Source organism: Neltuma alba, unplaced genomic scaffold (assembly GCF_004799145.2).
Source record: "Neltuma alba isolate B1F8T4 unplaced genomic scaffold, ASM479914v2 tig00012964_pilon, whole genome shotgun sequence".
In the NCBI taxonomy this organism is placed as follows: Eukaryota; Viridiplantae; Streptophyta; class Magnoliopsida; order Fabales; family Fabaceae; genus Neltuma; species Neltuma alba.
Window position 1 is genome coordinate 455736 of NW_021637323.1, and position 20788 is coordinate 476523.

At 35.2% G+C, this 20788-nt stretch overlaps 1 pseudogene; it reads right to left on the minus strand.

Annotated features, from left to right (window-relative positions):
- Window positions 1-5653: 5653 nt before the first annotated feature.
- LOC114733054 (serine carboxypeptidase-like 40) lies at window positions 5654-20788 on the minus strand (annotated as a pseudogene).

The following is a 20788-nucleotide window of genomic DNA, read 5'->3' on the forward strand; positions in this document are numbered from 1 at the left end:
CTCACCATAATACTTTCATCAAACTTCAAAGCTAAAGGCGAGCCAAACCAGCAAAGTTTTGCCCAAGGACACAAGAAAAGGGCATGCTCAACTGACTCTTCCTGAGAATGACAGATATTACAAGCAGGAGCATGAGCGCATCTTCTCTTGTGTAAAGCATATTTAGTTGCCAAAGCACCGCACAAAGCTCTCCACAGAAAGTGAATAACTTTTGGTGGAGCCTTAATCTTCCATAAAAATTTCCAAAGGCCATCATCTACCCTGTAAGAGCAACTTGGAGTATCTTTGTCAGTGGCTAGCTTCAGGTCTCTAGCTATCTTATATCCCCTCTTCACAGCATAGGTGCCATCTTTATTGCCCAACCATATATACTTGTCTTCTTCCTCAATAATAGGAATCCGAACTCTCCTTATTGCTTCTTTATCTTCGTTCGAAAGCCATTGTTCCACCTTCACAAAACACCACTGTCTCTCAGCTATAATATCTGCAACCATCACAGCTTTCATGTCGTCAGTAAGATCCCTCTGCCTCAACTTGTATCCTTTGGCCTCAGGTAACCAGCTATCTTCAAATAGCTTCACTTTGTCTCCTTTACTCACCCTCCATACTAGATCTCTCCTCAACAGTTCCCTTCCATCCAGCATACTAGACCAACACCAGGACGGCTTGCTTCCCTTGTCAGCTTGCATAAAATCTTTATCATGGAAGTATAGACCCTTCAGAATCTTACACCAAAGATCATCTTGATTCTGACACAGCCTCCATGCCGTTTTAGCTAATAAAGCATCATTGAATTTCATGAAGTCACGAAATCCCATTCCACCACCCCCCTTATCCTTGCACATATACTTCCAAGACTTCCAATGTATTCTGCCTTCATTTTCCTTCTGCCCCCACCAAAAGCCGGCTACCAAACTGTCTAGTTCCATGCAAACACTCTTTGGAAATTTGAAGCAAGACATCGGGAAGATAGGAATTGCATTTGCTACTGCCTTAATCATAATCTCTCTCCCAGCAAAGGTCAAGAGTCTCTGCTTCCATCCTTGCACCTTTAATCCCATCTTATTCTTCACAAATCTCAGAGCTTCCGCTTTGGATCTGCTCCAAATAACTGGTAACCCCAAGTATCTGCCCGGATTCACTGCTGCACTTATTCCCAGCACCTCAAAGGCTTCCTGCTTCACCTTTTCAACCGTGTTCTTAGAGAAAAAAACACAAGATTTGTCCAGGTTAATAGTCTGCCCCGAGGCTTGGGAATAGACATTCAAAATCTCCATTAATCTTCTACAATTATTCCTCTTGGCATTAATAAAAAAGAGAGAGTCATCAGCGAAGAAACAATGAGAAAGGATAGGGCAGTGCTTTGCTAACTTTATTCCCTTCAGCAAACCCATATCTACATGCCACTGGACCATTGAAGACAGTGCATCAGCTGCGATAATGAATAGAAAAGGAGAAAGAGGATCCCCTTGACGGATTCCTCTTCTCATTTCAATTTCTGCGATCTTCTTACCTCCTATCACTAAATTCAGCATCACAGATTGCACGCACTCCATAATCCAGGCAATCCACTTTTCACTAAAGCCCATCTTCCTCATAACTTCTTCAATGAACCTCCACTCCAATCTATCGTACGCCTTGTTCATGTCTATTTTCACCGCCATCTCATATTTCTTACCCTTTTTCTTATTCTTCAGGTAGTGATAGGCTTCATGTGCAATGATGATATTGTCTTGTATCAAGCGCCCTTCAATAAAGGCTCTTTGATTTTGAGAAATAGTCCTGGCCAGAATGGGCTTCATCCTATTTGCCAAGATTTTGGAGACAATCTTATAAGCAAAATTGCAAAGCCCTATAGGCCTATACTGACCCACACATTCAGCATTTTCTACTTTCGGTATAAGCACTACGTTAGTTTTATTCAAAGCTGTCAACTTAGCATTATTACTGAAAAAGTCAAAGACCATCTCAATCACCTCCTTCTCAATTGTCCCCCAGGCAGAGTGGTAGAACATTCCAGAGAATCCATCAGGTCCAGGAGCTTTTAGTGCACCCAACTGGAAAGCTGCACTCTTGATTTCCTCCCTGGTTACTGCTTCTTCCAAGCTCGCATTTTCTTCCCCACTCACCAAGTTTTTAACAAAACTCAAAGCCACATCTAAATTTCTGCAACCATCCGAGGAAAAGAGTTTACTATAGAAGTTAATAAAGGAATTATTTATCTCCTCTTCATTCTCCAGCCATCTACCCCCATTCCCCTTCAGTCTCACAATTTTATTTCTCACTCTTCTCTGAATAGTGCACGAGTGAAAAAACCTTGTATTTCTGTCCCCAGCATTCAACCACTGAATTCTTGATCTCTGCCACCAATACACCTCCTCTCTCTCCCACGCCTCTTCAATCTTTTCAATCAATTCCTCTATTTTCGTCCTCCTGGCTGTAGTCAATTCTCCTCTTCTGCATTCTTCAAGTTTTGCTGATAACCTGTCAACCACCTTGCGGGCATTTGGAAAGGCCCTCCTCCCCATTCTGATAGAATTTTTTTGCAATTATTCAGTCTGCTAGCCAATTCCTCCACCTTATTGCTCCCAATCACATCTTTATGCAACCATCCTTCTCTAACTTTATTCAAGTAATCTTCATGCTCCAACCATGTGGCTTCTAATTTAAACATTTTCTGGCCCCGCACATGCTTAAAATCACTATCAACTGCAATCATATGATGGTCTGATCCTATCGGCTCAATGTGTAGCACCAAGGCTGAGTGAAAAACCTCCCTGAATTCCACGTTACCCATTGCTCTATCAATCCTCTCTTTTACATGTGCTTCACCTAGCCTCTGGTTACACCAAGTAAATCGGGCACCAGAGTAATCCAGATCCATCAGAGCACAGTCAGACAGCATACTCTGAAAATTCATTATTCTCCTCATATCTGCCGGTCTATTTCCCATCTTCTCATACACTGAAGCTATATCGTTAAAATCACCCATGCAGAGCCAAGTACCCCGAATACCACTTGCAATGCTTCTCATTTTTCTCCATACCTCCATCTTCTCTTCGACCCGAGGTGCACCATAAACAAAGGTCACATAGTTCGGCACTTTCTGCCTAGATGACTGCATACTTGTATGAATAATATTTTTTGAGCAATGCCAAATATTAATAGTTACATCCTTATTCCACCAAAGAGCCAAACCACCGCTCCTTCCTACTGGTTCAACATAGACTTCGTCCTCCATCCTACATCTTTTCCTTACCTTCATCATACCTGCTTTCAACATCCTAGTTTCCATTAGGAAGATTACTGAGGGATTCCTCTTCATACTTTCCTCCCTCAGTTTCTTCACTGTCAAGGCCCTTCCCAAGCCTTGACAGTTCCACACCAAGAAAATCATGGCGTCCTGGTGGCTGTTAAAGGCCAGCCACCATCCCTTTCAGCATTCACTACCATCACTTGCTCCCTGACCGCAGCCACATCACCTTGTTTCATAGAGTTAGCCACGTGTGCCTCCAAATCCTTAGTACATCCTCCCTTGTGTCCCATCGCTCCTTCTTTTCTTAACCTTCTTTTAATCGTTCTCACATTTCTCCTCCCACCCAGTCCCCTTTTCCCTTCCTTTTGCTGATCATTATCAATATTACAGTTCTCAAAGATTAATTTTCTTCTCTTAGAGGTCAACTGTTCTATACCCTCCATCCATCCTCTTTTCAAATTAATCTTTTCCACCCTTAAGGCCACCTCCGAGATTGGTGAAGCATTCCCATACACAACAATTGCCTTGGACAGATCAGCCTTTGCTTTAGGAGAGTCTGTATTCTTCTTCAGCTTTTTAATGTTTTCTTTTTGTTTCACACTCACCTTAACAGCAGCATCAACCTTCACATCCATTTTTGTTCTATTTTTGACATCCTCCACAGCCTTTCCTTTCTCAGACAACACTTCCCTATTCTCATCCTCCTGTGTCTCGGTCTCTTCCCTTGTATCTTCCTTAACTACGTCCCAAGACTTGGGACTCTTAGACGAGGCTTCCTCCTTATTTTCCTTAGCAAATGTTCTTCGTTCCTCCATCTTCTTCTGTTGTATATTCATAACAGATTCACCACACGCTTCTATCTCCTCCCATCTTTCATTACAGCCGACTATTTCTACCATCAAATTCCTTGCCCCTGGAGCACTCATCCAACTTCCATACACTAGTGTACGATCTATCTCACCATCTGCTCGACTTGAACAGCACCTTTGGTCATGGCCTAATTTTCCGCAGTAATAACAAAAGTTCTGAAGTCGCTCGTATCGAGCTTTTACCCAGACCTTTTCCTTTTCTGGACACGGCGTCCACATTCCAGGGATCAGTTTCTTCCTTAGGTCTACCAGCACTCTTGCTCGCAGAAAATTCCTCACCAATAAATCTCCCTGTCTCGGGTTTTCTACCATCATCACCTCTCCTATCGCATTTCCGAGAGTGATCGCATTCTCCACATCCATTCCTTCTAGAGGAATATCATGGAATTGAATCCAGAATGGACAGTAATCGAAACTAACATCCTTAAACACCATATAATCTTTCCAGATTTGGATATTCAGAAGTGTACCTTGTATTGACCAGGGTCGGCCACGAAGAATCCGCAGATAATCATCTCTGCGTTTGAATTCAAAAATGAACGCCTTCTCCTCAACTTCAATGATCTTCAAATCCTCTTGTTTCTCTAGATTCCAACCCTTCCGAATCATCTTCATTACCACAGGATTATTCACATTCTTCTCTGTCAACATTTTCCCTACGAGAGCACCACCATACAGTCTTCGTTGCTCTCTGCTTCTCCAAATCAGCTCAACCTCCACACCACCTTGCCTCTTCTCCACCTCGCACGAAGAGGCCATCCCTAGCTAGATTGATAATAAGACTTCAGACGCCAATCCTCACTAATTCCTCTCAGCTACACTGCGCAACTGATCGGACACTCTTTTTCCTCCGTCGCAGTAGGCGGCGGGGCTCACTCTCTTAGGAAACACGGCGAAAATCACCGTAACTAACTCTCACAGAGGAGAGAGAAAACTCTCACAGAGCAGAGGGATTGCGAACCGACCCTCTTTGTTTTTTTAACAAAAGAAAATGGATCTGCGAAGCGAAAAAAAAGCGAACAATTGGGTTTGGTCCAAAAATTGAAGAAATTTTGAAGAGCATTTTTACTTCTATATTCACACAAGTCCAGTCCTACATAGCTTATTTTAAAAGATAACTCATTTTATCGAAACTAAAATTGGTTAGCATAGAAAAATACAGGAAAATGACACACACAAAAAAGCTAAAAATTACTAAATGTCAAATAAGAAATGTCAACAAAAATTTGTTATTATTTACAAATTCAGTGTTGTAAACACCAAACAAAATGTTGTTACCAAATTTGATTTGAGATTCAATAATTTTCAGCTTCTTTTTTTGTTATTTTTCTAAAAACTATTCTCTGCACGGGATTTGAAAATACGATCTTACTTATTTTGGATCGACTCCTCTTGTTGAAAGGAATAGTTAGGCCAAGTAACAGGATCTTCAGGTTAAACTCATATTGGGTTTCATTTCGTGAAAAGACCTACCCAAATGAAACCCAACCCAACCCATAAATCCATAATCAATTTGACACATAATCAATTTACTATCTAAAAGAGAACTATTGTCTAAAATCAATTTCAACATTATTTTGGGGTAAGGGGGGCCTCTTGAGAACACAATGTTATGATCATTCATAATTGATTTACATTGCTAATTCGTTAATTAAACTGAAATTACTTTTAAAAAAAAAGCAAGGAATTAGTAATTAGGGATACGTGTAGTGGTATTAGGAAGAGGGGTGCCTTTTAGGAAGTGGGTGACCAAAGAAAGGGCTCTTGCTGGCTGATAGCTGGGCACTAGGTGTCCTGCTCCTCTCACTGTTGCCAATGTTAAGCCTCCTTTGTACATCTCCGTGTACCCTCCTACCTGTAATTAACCATATGTATTAAATTAATATCCCATTTCTTTTTATAGTTTTTAAAATTAATCTCATCAAGTGATGCATCTAGCGGTTTAGATTACATAAATTTTAATGTAATTTCTTGATTTATATATCAGAATCAATATTTAGAAAAATGTATTTACCAAAAAAAAATGGAAAAATTTGTATTCTTACATGTTTCAAATTATGACTTCCAATTCTTGTTATGAATTTAGTTTTCGAGTTTAAAATTGAAATAACTCAATTCCCATAATTTCTTAATTCGCAATAAATCAACCCTGATGATTATGTGGTTCAAGTTCTCAATTTAATCATTTGAAAAAGGTTTAAAAAAAACAATTACCTCTCCATTGACGAACCAGGGATGCCAAGCAGTCTTAACAGGGAGATTCATCTTCTCAATAGAATACTTGGTTGAGGTTACTGGCACTCTTCCATCCACATCTCCACTGCATCATTTTCCACATCTTTCGTTAAAAAAGAAACAAAAAAGCTTTTCATACAAATTTTCTAATCAGTGGACATAATAATGTGGATGCGCAAAAGTTGGAAGGAAAAAAAAAAAAGAGAATAGAGAAAATTAGAAAGAAAATCGGATGGGCCTCACACCCTATTTTTTCTCCAACTTTTCTTTCTTCCAATTTTTCCTCCCCATTTGAAAACTCACTTTTTTCTCCATTTTCCTTCTTTTTTCTTCTTCTTTATTTTCTCTTCATCCAAACAAGGGATTAAACTTTATAACTGACGTAGCTAGCTAATTATACCATAGTGAATGAGACGATGATGTGAGTACCTAAAGATCCAAACTTGAAGGCTATGATTGAGGAACTCATGCAAAAGTGGAAGCACGGTGGAAGAACTATCAAGCCATCGAGAGATAACAATGCTGCAAGGCTCCCAATCATGTGTGAGTTTTGTGACATTGGCATGTAATGCCTCTTGTACCTCAGCTCGGTTCAAATATGCATGCACATAATTTTCACTACATGGGTCTGTCACTACCTACAATACCATTAACAAACATGATTCTATTAATTTTGCTTCATTCTCAAGCATAATATCCATCCCTTCTCTTTTAAATATAATCAGATTTTATATTTCAAATCGGGTTTTTCCCCAATGTATAATCAAAAGATTAAGGCGCTATTTGGAATCATGCTTAGAATCATTTATAAGCACATTTTATGCAAGTCAAAATAAGACTCATCTCATATACTTGTTTTGCATTACGTAAATTATCATTAAAAAACTATTTATAAGCCATTTTAATCAAGTTCTAAGTGAGAAGTAAAATACTTACAGAGGGGGGCTTAGGGAGAGAAGTGAGGTTGGAATTAAGGCATAGAGGAGCATAGATGTTGTATATATCGATGTAGCCAAGATCTTTCTCAATTTCATCTGAAGCTGCTATGCATTCACTGCTTTGGTTTGCAACAACCTTTGAGAAATCACACAATTTGTTCACAACACGAGCTGCTTTGTCTGATATTATGGCATGGCTTGCCAAGAAATCCCACATCCCTTTGATGTCTGTCTCATCATTTATCACTGCATTCCCTATCTATTAAACAAAGAAGATATGCATGTGTAATTGCAAAAAAACTTATTCGTACAAATGGCCTTATAGCATAATGACATGAAAGCTTCTTGATAAGCGGGAAGTCATGGGTTAATTCACCTATGGTCTCAACTTGTCAATTTTTGCCTCTTAAATTAAAAAAAGAAAAAGAAAAAGCTCATTGGTGTCCTATAAGATTTGCTATTTATTTTTTTTAGAAGGGCTTGTATAAATTATACAAAGAAATAGAAAGAAATATTATATAATTTTAGAAAAATTTGAAAGAAGCCAGCACAATTACTCTCTGCTGGACATATTTCTAAGTTTTGAAAAAAAAAAAAGGGGAAAATTATATTTATTACCTTTAAAATTTAATCCAGTCATTACTCAACATTTTTCTTTTTCTTTTTTTCAATTTAGGTAATTCGTCTAACATTTTAATGTATATCACACAAAAAACTTCTTGAACTTGTATATTGCCATTAATCAATATTAAAAATTTTATTTGTCATCTTGTATAATACTACCTCCAGTCCTTAATATAAAACCTTGTTTAACTTTTATTTTGGTCCTAAATATAAGCCCAAATCTATTTTGTCTTTTATATTTATATTTTTTTTAAATTAGTCCTTCTAATAATGGCAGTTCTAGCCAATACACTTGATTAATAAGGATATTTTATGAAAGACAACACTTATTTATAACTTAATTTCTTTTCTTAATCTCCTCAAATTAGTTAATTAGCTTTTATATTTCAAATAGGAGATATTCCAACCTCAATTATTTTCAATCAAAAAAGAATCAACCTAACATTTTTAAGGGGGGAAAAAGTCACAATTGATGGACAAAATGGATTAGCTCTGACCACTGATAGTGGGCAAGGACCCATCATGAGCAAACAACTCAACACCCACAAAACCAATTATATAATAGTAACAGCAATTTTGGAATAAAGCTATTAAAACCAATGATGATTTTTCTTTGTGGAAGAAAAATAATAGAGCTAATGGAAATTCCAAGATTCCTTTAGGTCATTTCTTTGAATTGTCTTGGTCAAAATTGCATGTTACATAACATGTTAGCTGTCAAATCAAATTCATTTTTCTAATTATAAAACCAAACCAAATGGTTAGATTCCAAATACAAGAAGACGACGTAAATTCCCCCGGGGGAATGTCATGAAACAATTTTGGGTGAAGTAAAGATAGAGTCACAGATAAAACAATGACCTAATTTATTCATATTAGCCCACCCAACCTATAAACTTATGATAAAAGTAAAACAAATAAGAAGAAAAGATGGGAACAAATTAAAGTCCGACATAATTAAGAGATGGCTAAGTTAATCCTTAAACATGATATTATGAGTTCAAACCAGGCCATATGGATAGAAAAGCAAAACCACTTTGGTGGTTTTTACACCTCAAAATTAAAGGATTATTCTTTAGCTATCAGTTGAAAAATACCACCTTGTTTCTACCAAAGGGGAAAAAAAAACAAAAGATGGGAGAGATGTACCAAGATGCCTTTGAGGTTGATGAAGAAGGAGGAATTAAGATGGTTATTATGGTAGAGAATGGTGTGAGCAAGCTGAGGAACATAATGGCCAGCGTAGCTCTCCCCAGCAATATAGAAATCAGAATTCTTGTACTCTGCAAACCTCTCCAACCAGTTCCTTAAGAAAACGTAGTTGTCTGCTGCAGTTTTTCTATCCCCATTATTGCTGTAATCTGATGTTCTGTTTGAATATGAAAATCCCACTCCTGCTGGTGATTCCAAGAATAATACATTTGCAACTGCAACACCACACCCCCATATATATGTGTGTGTGAATCAGTATATATTTACAATGACATCAATATAGCATATACCTATTTATGATAGGGTTAAACATGCACTTTTGGTTCCATACTTTGAACGAGTTTTTGTTTTTGTTGTTCTAACGAGTATATCCCTATTCTTTAGACTGTCTCAAAATCTGGTCCCTACAGTTTTTTTATGAGGATCTATACCTGAGTTTAACTGCGTTAACTTTATTAACACTACTGTTAGGTATAGGAATCAAAATCAAAATTTATTAAAAATATAGAGACTAAAAGTAGACTTAACCCTTTTATAATAATAGTGATAATGTGAAGAGGGGTACCGTAGTTCCAAGAGTATTTGTTGACGTGAAGTGTTTTGCCGTCACTATTAACACGGAATGGTCCCAGCTCTCGCATTGCCCCGTACGCAAGTGATGAACATCCTGGACCTGAAAATACACCAACTTGCATTAGCCTGGAGCCTCTAATTTATTGATGACTATATAAGTTATTTTATATCTTATAAATATGTAAATATAAATTCTAAATTTATATGTAATAAGACATTGTAAGATTTTTTGAACATATAACTTCTTTTTCGAATTATATATTTAGCCACTACAATCAATATTCTTTTTTTGCCCTCGGGAAAATTCTTAAATTTACTCAAGATTTTTTACTTTATGTATTTTCATTTTGATCTATTAATTCTTCACTTTCATTTCTTTAACTTCATTTGACCTTTATTGGCACAGTTGATTTTTATTTTTAGTTTACGTTCCCCCTTGAAATACAGAGAGATTCTCTTTATCAACAAAACATCGCTAGAAATAAAAAGTAGAGAGAATTACAATGAGATTAAAAAAAAAAAAATTACTGATAAGTCTTAACAATAATGGAGTAGTTGTCATTTACTAACTTTAAAATTTGTTATTATAAACTGCTTTGTTGTCACTAAGATTTTTTTTCTTTTTAGTTATTATGTTCTTTATTTGAGACTTTATAACAATTCTTGCTAAAAACTACAATAAGTTCTCTAACATTTTCTAGGCAGTTATACATATTTTAACGATAGAGTAAAATATCTGTTAAAGATAATGTTACTTGATCCAAAATGTTCATATTATAACTAAATTAATGCCTTGGTCGTCGCTTTCAGATCTTCCCCATAAATATAGCAATAAATAGATTATTTGCAAACACAGATCACAAGAAGCAAGCCAGGAAATCCTGCAAGATAAGGATATTAAGGGATTTCACTTCCAAAATAATTTTCTGTTTAATTTGAAAAATAGACCATTTTTCACTAAAACAACACAAAATTAAAACTCCTTCAAATTCAAAACACTTATAAATTAAGTTAATAATAACCAAATTTCTAAGCTTATATATTGTGGCAAAAAATGTCTCTTAATCTGATTTGGTCTGACAAGCAAGTGGACGTTTATTTATTTAATATGATCAAGCAATTGCATGATTGGAACCTCCTAATTAATGAAAATTTCAATAATAAACATATTGCCTATGAGAAAATGAAAGATACCATTGAAAAACAGGAAGAGAAACATATCACACTACAACATGAATTTAACAATCTTTTAAAGCAAGGTCCTTTAATGTTGTCACTTTTTTTTATAGCTAAAGTATACATTTGGTCCTTTAACTTCGTACAAGGTTTCAATTTAGTCTCTTAACTTTATAAAGCATACATTTGGTCTTTTAATCCTAAAATCATTAGACTTTAATGATAATTTTCTGTAACAATTATGGATGTTTTGAAAATTAAACTTAATATATTAACATTTGAGAATATTTTATCAACATTTAAGACCTTAATGTCATTATTTTTTAAAAAAATTTTAAAGTTAAAAGACTAAAACTATACTTTTTAAAGTTAAAGGATCAAATTAAAACATTGTACAAAGTTAAAGAATCAAATGTATACTTTAGCCTTTTTCTACTGAATATTTTTGTCTCCATAACGCAATCCTTGACTTTAATTGTAGAATTGAGAGATGCGTTTCTGAGAAAAAGAGAGGCGCACATTTCAAATCACACGTTCTTAGACTGGAAATTTTGTAATCAGATGCATAATATAAGTCAATTTAATTAATTCATCAAATAAAAAAATAGTTAACTCATTAAATTACCACAAAGTAAATTTTTTTCTTTCTAATTTTACCTATATAAAACAAAGCTGTGAAAGAAAGATAAAAATATAAGGAGTTATCTTTCAGCATTAATCGTAAGGATAAAATTAAAAAATAAACATTAATTGGTTCATTACTCTTTAAATGACATGTATGTTGACCCAAGTTATTGTTCTAAAAGCAATCTACTAGAGGGAGTAATTCACCAACATCAAACTTTTTTAAGTCTTTTTTCATGAGTATAATGAATTTAAAAGTTAAAGGGAGAACAAAACATCCTTAGAAACGCGCATGTATTATATTTTGATATATGATGAATTGATGATTAATCAAAGAGAAGGAAGATTATTATGACTTTGGTTCCTATAATTTAACTAGATTTTTAATTTAGGTTTTGTCATCATATATTTTGAGCTAATTTTAGTTTAGGATCTATATTATTATTATTATAAGTTAATTATAACTTAAGTTAGTACTAAGATAATATATAACTAATTATACCAACAAAACTTAACAAAAGGGACAATGTTAAGGATTTTGTAAATTATAAAAAAAATTTATAAAAATTAAAAATGGTAACACTCTCAAATCAACGTCCAGAAAAAAATACATATTACTCCTAGTATATTGTGGGACAAAAATATCATCATATTTCGGGTGGTATGATATAAACTTAATTAGTAATTAATAATGAACATGGAAAATGACAAACACCAAACGTCTAATTAAAAAAACTACATGACAACCAGAAAGAAGCTTTATCATTCATCATAATAATAATTAGAGACTCCAACAAGTTAACACCACAACAAGATGCATTATTTCCTCTTTTGCATGTGAAGCTCTAGGAATCTAAATGGTAAGCAAAATTAAACAACTAGCTATTGGCCAAAAAGAACACAATATCAATTAGCTACAGATAGATGGCAAGCAAGTTTTAGTCAAATCTAAAACTTTATCCCTTTAGAATTACACTAACTATTTACTTCTGATTTTAGATGCTAGAGTTAGATAATTAACTTACAAAAATTAATAAAATTAGCTAAATTAGTTATTTGTAATACATATGTATTTGTAGATATTCTAAAAGAGCCCATTAATAATTGGCATAGGAAACTAACTTTGCTGATGAAAATTCCTTTTAGTATGTGTGTAATCAATAAGATTGTTTGGGAAAATGATTATCCATTTGCAAGACAAACAAGATTGGGATCTACATTTAGGAATAAAACAAACCTTTTAATTAGCTTTTATATTTAAAGCCGAGCAGAGTAGCTAAAAAGAATCTGAGTTAATTAAATGGCTATATATTATACATACCTCCATTGAGCCAAAGAAGAAGAGGCAATTTGTGCCTACGAGATTGTTGAGCTTCAACAAAATAGTAATAAAAAGCTCTTCCTGCAATTTTATCCACAGTCACATATCCTCCATATTGAGAGAAACTCGCACCTTCAGGCTGTCCTGGAAGCCTCTCAATCCTATCTTTCTTTTTCAATCCTTGCTGAGGATAATAGTAACGAGACTTATCATCATTATGATCTCCAAACACAGCCTTATCAACCTCGAAGACTGTCTCACTGCTTCTGTTGATGGAACCTCCTCCTTTGAACTTGGCCTTGTTCAGATTCCTGAGAGCTTGTTCTTGCTTTCTGCTTCCGTGGATTTCATCCACAAAGAGCAGTAGTGTTGAGAGAAGGAAAAGGACCCACCAAGTTTCTCTGCCCATTGCTTGTTTGATCTCCTCGGGAAAATATCAGTATTTGAAAGTCTAACAGAGAAAGAGATGACAAAGGAAAAGGCGAGGTAGGAAGTGAAGGAAGATGGTAGGGGATGGGATATATAGCTAGCTGGGTAAGCTCTGTGTGTGTGTGAATTTATAATGTGAATATGGAAGCGAAGGAGAATATTTTTTGCTGCCCAGAAGAAACGGAACCAGATTAAGATTTTAAATTAATTGGAATCTTTCAGTTCATCGGTGCCTTTGTTCAAAATTTATTGATGTATTTAATAATTGATTGTTGACTATTTTTCAAAAAATGTTTCATTTTTTGCCAACAAGTGATGTTAGAATTTGGTTTATGCGTATACGGCCCATTGATGTTAATTACTTTTATAACATTGTTTGAAAATAGCTATGAAATTAATATTGGGTATGATGATATCTTGAAAAAAGAATAATAATAAGAGTCAAGAGACATATATGTATACAGATTTTGCAGATATTATTATTATTATTATTATTATTATTATTAATAAATTATGATGTGGACCAAATTGAAACTTTTTATGAGAAATTTTTGGTGCAGGGTTGCCAATCATGCATGTTCTGGCCATATGACTCTTTCTTTTTAGAGAGTGAAATAAGCGTCATTTGTTTAATAAAAAACATCAGAAGTTTGTGGAGAAAAAGGAAAACCAAAACCTTATTGATTAACAAAAGCATTAACTGTATTGAAGATGTTCAAAGTTAAATTAAAGAAGGGAAGGCAGGTTTGACGAGACGAGTGATAACAAATAAATACTCTATCTCTAGCTAACACAGTTATTTTATTTAAATAGTAAATCGTACCTAATTAAGTAATTATTAATTAAACGTTAACAAAATTAAGAAATATATGTAATTTTATTGGTAAAATTAAACCTTTTTGTATGCTTCAGATTTTGGTGGAATTTTCAGTTATTCCTTTTAGTTCCCTGGATGACATATGAGATCTACATTAGACATACCTAGATCTTATATATTAGCTCCATCTTTCGATTAGTCAATATATTAGTAAAATTTATACTAATTCGGACTCTTCACGGATCATGAATAGCTTAAAAAAATATTATTGAGCGTTGGTGTATAAGAAAATAATTATATTATAGTTAATTATAGTTAGACTCTAATTTCAGTACAAGTTGGACTCTTCTGCTAATAATGCAGGAAGAAGAATAAGAGTGGGTGGGGCCTCTCTCCTGATAGGGCATCTATAGGTGATGTGGGAGAATTTGGATTTGATATCTTTTTTTTATGACAAAATTTTGGAAAGAAAAGGTTTACTTCACCTACGACCCAAGTGACTAAGGCTTTTGCTTCGAAGATGCTCAAGGTTGTGGTATGCTCCTTAGTCGAATCCACTCTCTTAGTGAGCATATCCAACCCCTTTGCTCCCTAAATCCATGTGGAGCTCATATATATATATATATATATATATTGTGTATTTTGATTTTTATTTGATAAATAAATAAGAAAAATCTCCCCAAAAAAAATCTAAAATTTCAAAATACCAAATCAGAAATGACTACAAAAATATGTTATCATTTATTTTTCAAATATTATTAGTTATCATTAAAGTGTAACGAATAAGACTGATTGGAACAGAAAAAATAGAAAAACAAGAATAATGGTGAATCTAATAAGTTCTTTATCCTTCAAGTTTTGAACATTTTAATGCACTTGGAATTCGATATTCTAAGGGTAAGTGCAGCAAGCTTAAGAAACTGAACTAGAGCACAACAGTCTGTTCACTTACCTAAGATCCCAACAGCAGGTATACCCAGCAGCTGATCCAGCAAACACAAGCTCAGAAGCGGGGTTAAGGCATAATGTCCTTATAGCTACCCAAAAAAAAAAAAAAAGTTGAAATTAGACGCTGGTCAGAGCATTACGCTAAAATGCTGGTCAAAACATATGAAGTGAAGATTCACAACCAATTAAAAAAAAAAAAAAAGAGAGAGAGAGAATAAAACACTAGAAAAAAGTAAGACCATCTTCTCACGTAAAACCACAAAATAATTTTGACAATTCCGGATTACAAATACAGCACATTCCCCTTCAGTCATATAGGGTCAGCACATCCCTCTTCAGTCATATGCAAATCACAGCCAACAAAAGAAAAACCAGTCCAAAGAAATAAGCTGCTACCTGTTCCATCAATTGATTTAAGTTTTGCTACTTGCTTAAGAGAGGAAGGATCTGATATTGTGATGCTTCCGAAGGAGGAGCCCCTCAGTATCAGTTGATCATCACCCAAACATAAACTACTTACAGGTGAAGAATGCATCCTGCAAATAGCAAATTGCAAACATCATGAGTGTAATTCTATCTCTTCAAAGCTAGTCTCCAAATGACAGACAAATCAACAACTAAACAATGATGTTTATTTATTTTAGGCAAACATAAAAGGCAAAATTTATTTTCCCACAATAGGTAATCCATATTCTTTTCGTGCAAACCCAATTTTTCGGATCCACAACACAAGTTAAAACACCTTATAATTTGAGAGCATCTCCTACTATACATGTCAAAAACACGAGCTGTCCATCCTCACATCCAATCACAGCATCTGGATCAAAGTAACTGTAAGCACAAAAGAATCAATATCAACTTTCAGGGATGGGATTTTATAATTCAGGACTAATGATTACCATATTAAGTAGGAAACCAAAGCATGAGAGAAGGTAGCTAGAAAAGAAACTGGATAGTAACTAGAATTCAACATATAATTATTTACTTAAATTAATATGGATCGTGCCCATGAAATATATTGAAACTAGATCTTCCCCATACAGCAGACGGGATAGATGATAACTTGAAGAACATGACTTGCAAGAAAAAAATTTTAAGTTTTGGAGAGAATAAAATGATCAAAAATAAAATAGTAGAAGACAAAAGACAAAAGCATGAAGCACAAAGGAAGTCAAATTGACACTATTGATAGATCATTTAGCTTCATTTAAGATCTATTAAATACATTGATAGTAGTAAAAAAGAATGCTTAATGGTATGGTAAGTCCTTCTCCACGTTAATTTCCAATAATTCCCCACGTTCTTCATCACACCTATAACTTCCTTTGTAAGGATGAATCTTGCTTAGAGGTTGAAACTTTCGTTGGCTTGCAATATTTCTATATGATCAGTTTTACTTTCTAATGTTTGTTTCTAGATTACTGTACATGCGTCATAAGGCTGTACTGCTTTATACAAACACGAAGTCACCACTTGATGACTGTAGTTAAAAATGTGAGTAAATTCAGAAAAGTGCTGAGTAATTGAGAAAATGTCATTGTTTTAAGATATACAATGTCAAGTAACGAAGTACAGGGTATTCTTGTCATTCTGTAGTTATTAAACAGAATGGATCTTTGGGGCCAAGTCGTCTACACGGAGTTCAGTAGTCTTCAGTCCATACTCTTCTATTTTCTTTCCTGGCACACTCCCCATTTTCTCAACATTATCTGTATTGAAGATACCATGGCTTACGTATCCTACTTTTGACAAGCAATTATTCAATACTATCCCCTAAACTGCTACTTACATCAAACAATGCAGGAATTCCACATTCATCAGTCTACAGGAATTTGGAGCTCCTTAATCTCATCATCAAATTTCAATTCTCAAGGTTTTTTCTTTGGATTACATCAGATTTATGGGTCCTCCAAAAATCCTCATAGGGATGCTGAGTGATTAGTTGAATCCTTTTTCTTTCTGACCTGATTGCTTTGACCCTTTTGAGATACACTTAAGGCAACTTTAGAAGGAGGGCAGGGTTGCATTCAACAGAGCCTCACGTACAACTAATCATACATTACATTTCTCACCTCATATCATGGCTCCACACCATGCATATAAGATCTACTGAGTTCTAACGCAGTTTGGATATAAGCCAGAAAAAATAGGCAATTCACATTTTTACCGCATGCATAAACCTTTTGGAAATGTTCCTTCTTGGGAAGGAAATATACTTCTTTTCCCATTGCGCCTCCAAATGCATATACGTGTACCAACAAGACCAACAATCTAAAAAATAATGAATGATCATGAAAGGAAATCAGAAATGGAAAAGCATACAAAATTTAAGCGCTTTATGCACCATAATCCATAAATTTAATAACACCAGCATTTATCAGCTACTCAAAGAAAAGATGAAGGGTTATAATACATTAATGGCTTAATGCTAACCTAAAGATGATTGACAGAACAAAAAATTCCCGAAGAAAATTGAAATATAATATAAGAGAAAGGACTTAGAAAAAGAAAATGAACTTCAGCTTCCAAGGGACAAAAAAATGGCAGTCTAAAGTGTACTGAGCTAATTGATTAGAGGCAAAAATTCTGCTTGAAACCTGAATTGCTGCTTTAGTTCTTTCATAAATGAGTCACTGTTTTAACTATTGGAACCTTTAATCTAAGCTCCCTAAAGCTCAACAGTAGTTGCTAAGCAAACAACTCGCTCAAAAGACGTTGATGTCAAACAGTGACCCCCCGGGGAGGGGGACGCTGAAATTTCCAGTAGCCTTATTCAATAGGCAAAAGGCAATACAAATAAATAGTTCCAAGACTTATTTATAAAGCCCAATTCCTAATACTGGTCAAACCATCATAACCCTAAAAATATGATAAACTTTATTCATATTATTATGTAGATCAACGATAAATCCTAATTTAAAGTAAATTAAATCATAAATTTTAAAATAAAGATAATTCGAGCTACATTTCCTATCACATGTCTGTTTAACCTGGACTCAATCTTTATTACTCCTCTTATAGTTTCAAGGGCTATCTGGGCCCAACCTCAAATAAAATTGCACAGTCAGGCACAAGGATTGAACTAGGAAAATGAAACAATGGCAATATATCATTCAAGCCAGACACACACAGGAAACTAATAATAAATCATTTCTGCAAACAATTACCTTGCTCTCATCAAAATCAAAGTCAACAAGAGACACTTTGTCAGGTATTGAGTATTCTTCCATGCATCTATAGCCTTCCAATGACCAGAGACGCATAACCTTAGATAATACCACGCAAAATGTTAGTAGAGCAAGGACTCAAACCTCACATAAACCCATAAAAATACCAAAGAGAAAGACAGAAGAGACTATGAAGTCAACTAAATCCACACAATGTTCAATATGCTCCAAGTAGCTTCCACATTGCAGAGCACGTACGGAGGGAATTATGTCAGGTTAACCATTTTTCTTCAGCTTCCACAATAGTGTTAAATTAATCCACTTCCAAAGACAAAATACACAGATAAAAATAGAACCTATGGATTCAATATTTTATTACAAAATGAACTAAGAAATAACACATTCCCAAAACCTCTCCTTGTGATTTGTTTCCAAATAAACAGGTATGAAGAACCAGCAAGACATCTAGTCCAGAAGTACAAAATGTCTTCACAAAACTTCACCCTAATTTCCTCCTGGCATTAAACAGAGGAACACTTTAGACAGATACCATCTGCGCTGAACAGTGTTAGTCTATTTGATGATAAGTCTTTCTGAACTGGGATAGTAAGTTCTATGGTTATACGACGTCCGCCAGCATTTCCAAATGACTTCATGAAACACCACCAAAATTTTAGTATTCCTAATATCAGTCAGATAATCAGATACAAGGCTTCTTTTTTTTTGGGTCCTGTTCAAAGGATATGCAAGGCCATAAGATTAGACAGTGGGAAAAGAGGCAGGGGGAAAATTGAAGCCGTGCATCAGGATGAAAAAGCAGAGGCCAGAATCCTATGAGCTACAAGTTTCTGCTCCAAACCAGCACTTCGGGAAAAGGAAGCCTTAAGGTTGTAAATGTGGGTAATGAATCAGTAGGAAACTAAGAACAGTGCCATATCTTGTCTCCAACACCAGTAAGAATCAAGCCCATTTTCATCCGGCACTGATCAACCCTACACCAGAAAGCAATGGTAAATCATTAATATGAAACATACCAATAGATATCCAGATGCAGATCACTCAGGCACAAAAAAAAAAAAATTTATCATATAATTAATAAATACATTCATGGATGCCTCAAAACTATCAGAATGGGGAACTCGATCATGATTCAGATAAGAAATCATGCTTTCAGCATATATATGACAATCTTTTAAAACTTATGCTTGCCTAACAGAATTTAAATGTGTATCTGTTACGAGGTATCTGTTAAGAGGAGGAGGATGGTTGTAACGGAAATAATGGTAGTTATATCAACAGGTAAAGTAGCATTTCACATGAAAACAGGCATTGTAGCCGTTGAAGCAAGAAAGCTGGCCCTCACAATGACCATCTATGTTGGTGGCTGGCTGTGTTCTTAAGGGAAAGTTAATGCCCCAGCCACTACCATCTGCATCTTCATTTTCTGTTATCATTACTATCACATTAACATATGAATCACACCAGCAATCTACTATCCATTAGGTACTAAACAACTCTGAAATACTGCAAATAGGCTTACTTCATTAAAGATAAGATAAAACTAGAATCCCCTTTGGCTAACACAAGAACCTGTATCGGACAATATGAAGACATATACAGTGAACAAACAAAAATTAATAATTGCAAAATAAAAATCCCATTCAGTCCTTCTAAAGAAAAGGCTCCATACCGAACACTGTATACAATAGTCCATAATCCTAATGCTTCCCAGATAAATGCTGAAGATAGCGAGAACTATATAATTGTCTCAATAACACACATTGAGCCATCGTAACGGTAAACATAACTGTCCGCTTCTAAGTCATTCATTAAAATTGCTGAAAATTATTTGAAGAAACATCTAGATAAAAGAAACAACAGATGTTTTGCCAAGCAATTCAACGGGTAGACGCAAGAAGTCATAAAACAGTTACCTGGCTGAATGACCTCTCCACTGATCGATATGAATGTTACCTTCTTCAAACGCTAATCTATGCTGCTCCATAGCAAGTTCCTGTAGAACTATCCTCAGTGGCTTATCGCGTGATGCAGAAGTACCAAAGTTAGAGCTAATCCGCTGCTTATAATAATATTCTCTCAGCAGACTAGAGTCGTTGATGATCAAATTCCTTCACAAAAATTGGGAAACAGGCGCATTCGATCAAATACAAGACGTTTGAAGCTTCAAATAAAAGAAGAACTATAACACGAAAGTAATATAAAGTTTGCTGGAGTATCAGCCAACTGCGTAAATTACAACTCTCCAAGCATTCGAGTGCAAGGAGAGGACAAGAAGAATACCAATTTTTACAGACAGCAGAGCAGCGAACGAGGTCGAACATGTCGAGGTAAGCGAATATCATACAGAGGATATCGTGATCGAGACAGAGAATTGGGGTCAGAGCTCCCGAAGGTGTTCTTCTCTTGTCCGACCGGTCGCCCGTGGCCATCGCGGAAGCCATTTTTCCAACCGCCGCGAAACTCCGACGCTGTCTTTCCATGCTTCTTTATTCACATTTCACACAACAACTATGCTACGTGCGAGCCAGATAGATAGAATAGAGCATACTAGCTCCAGTTGATCCTGCAATCTTACATC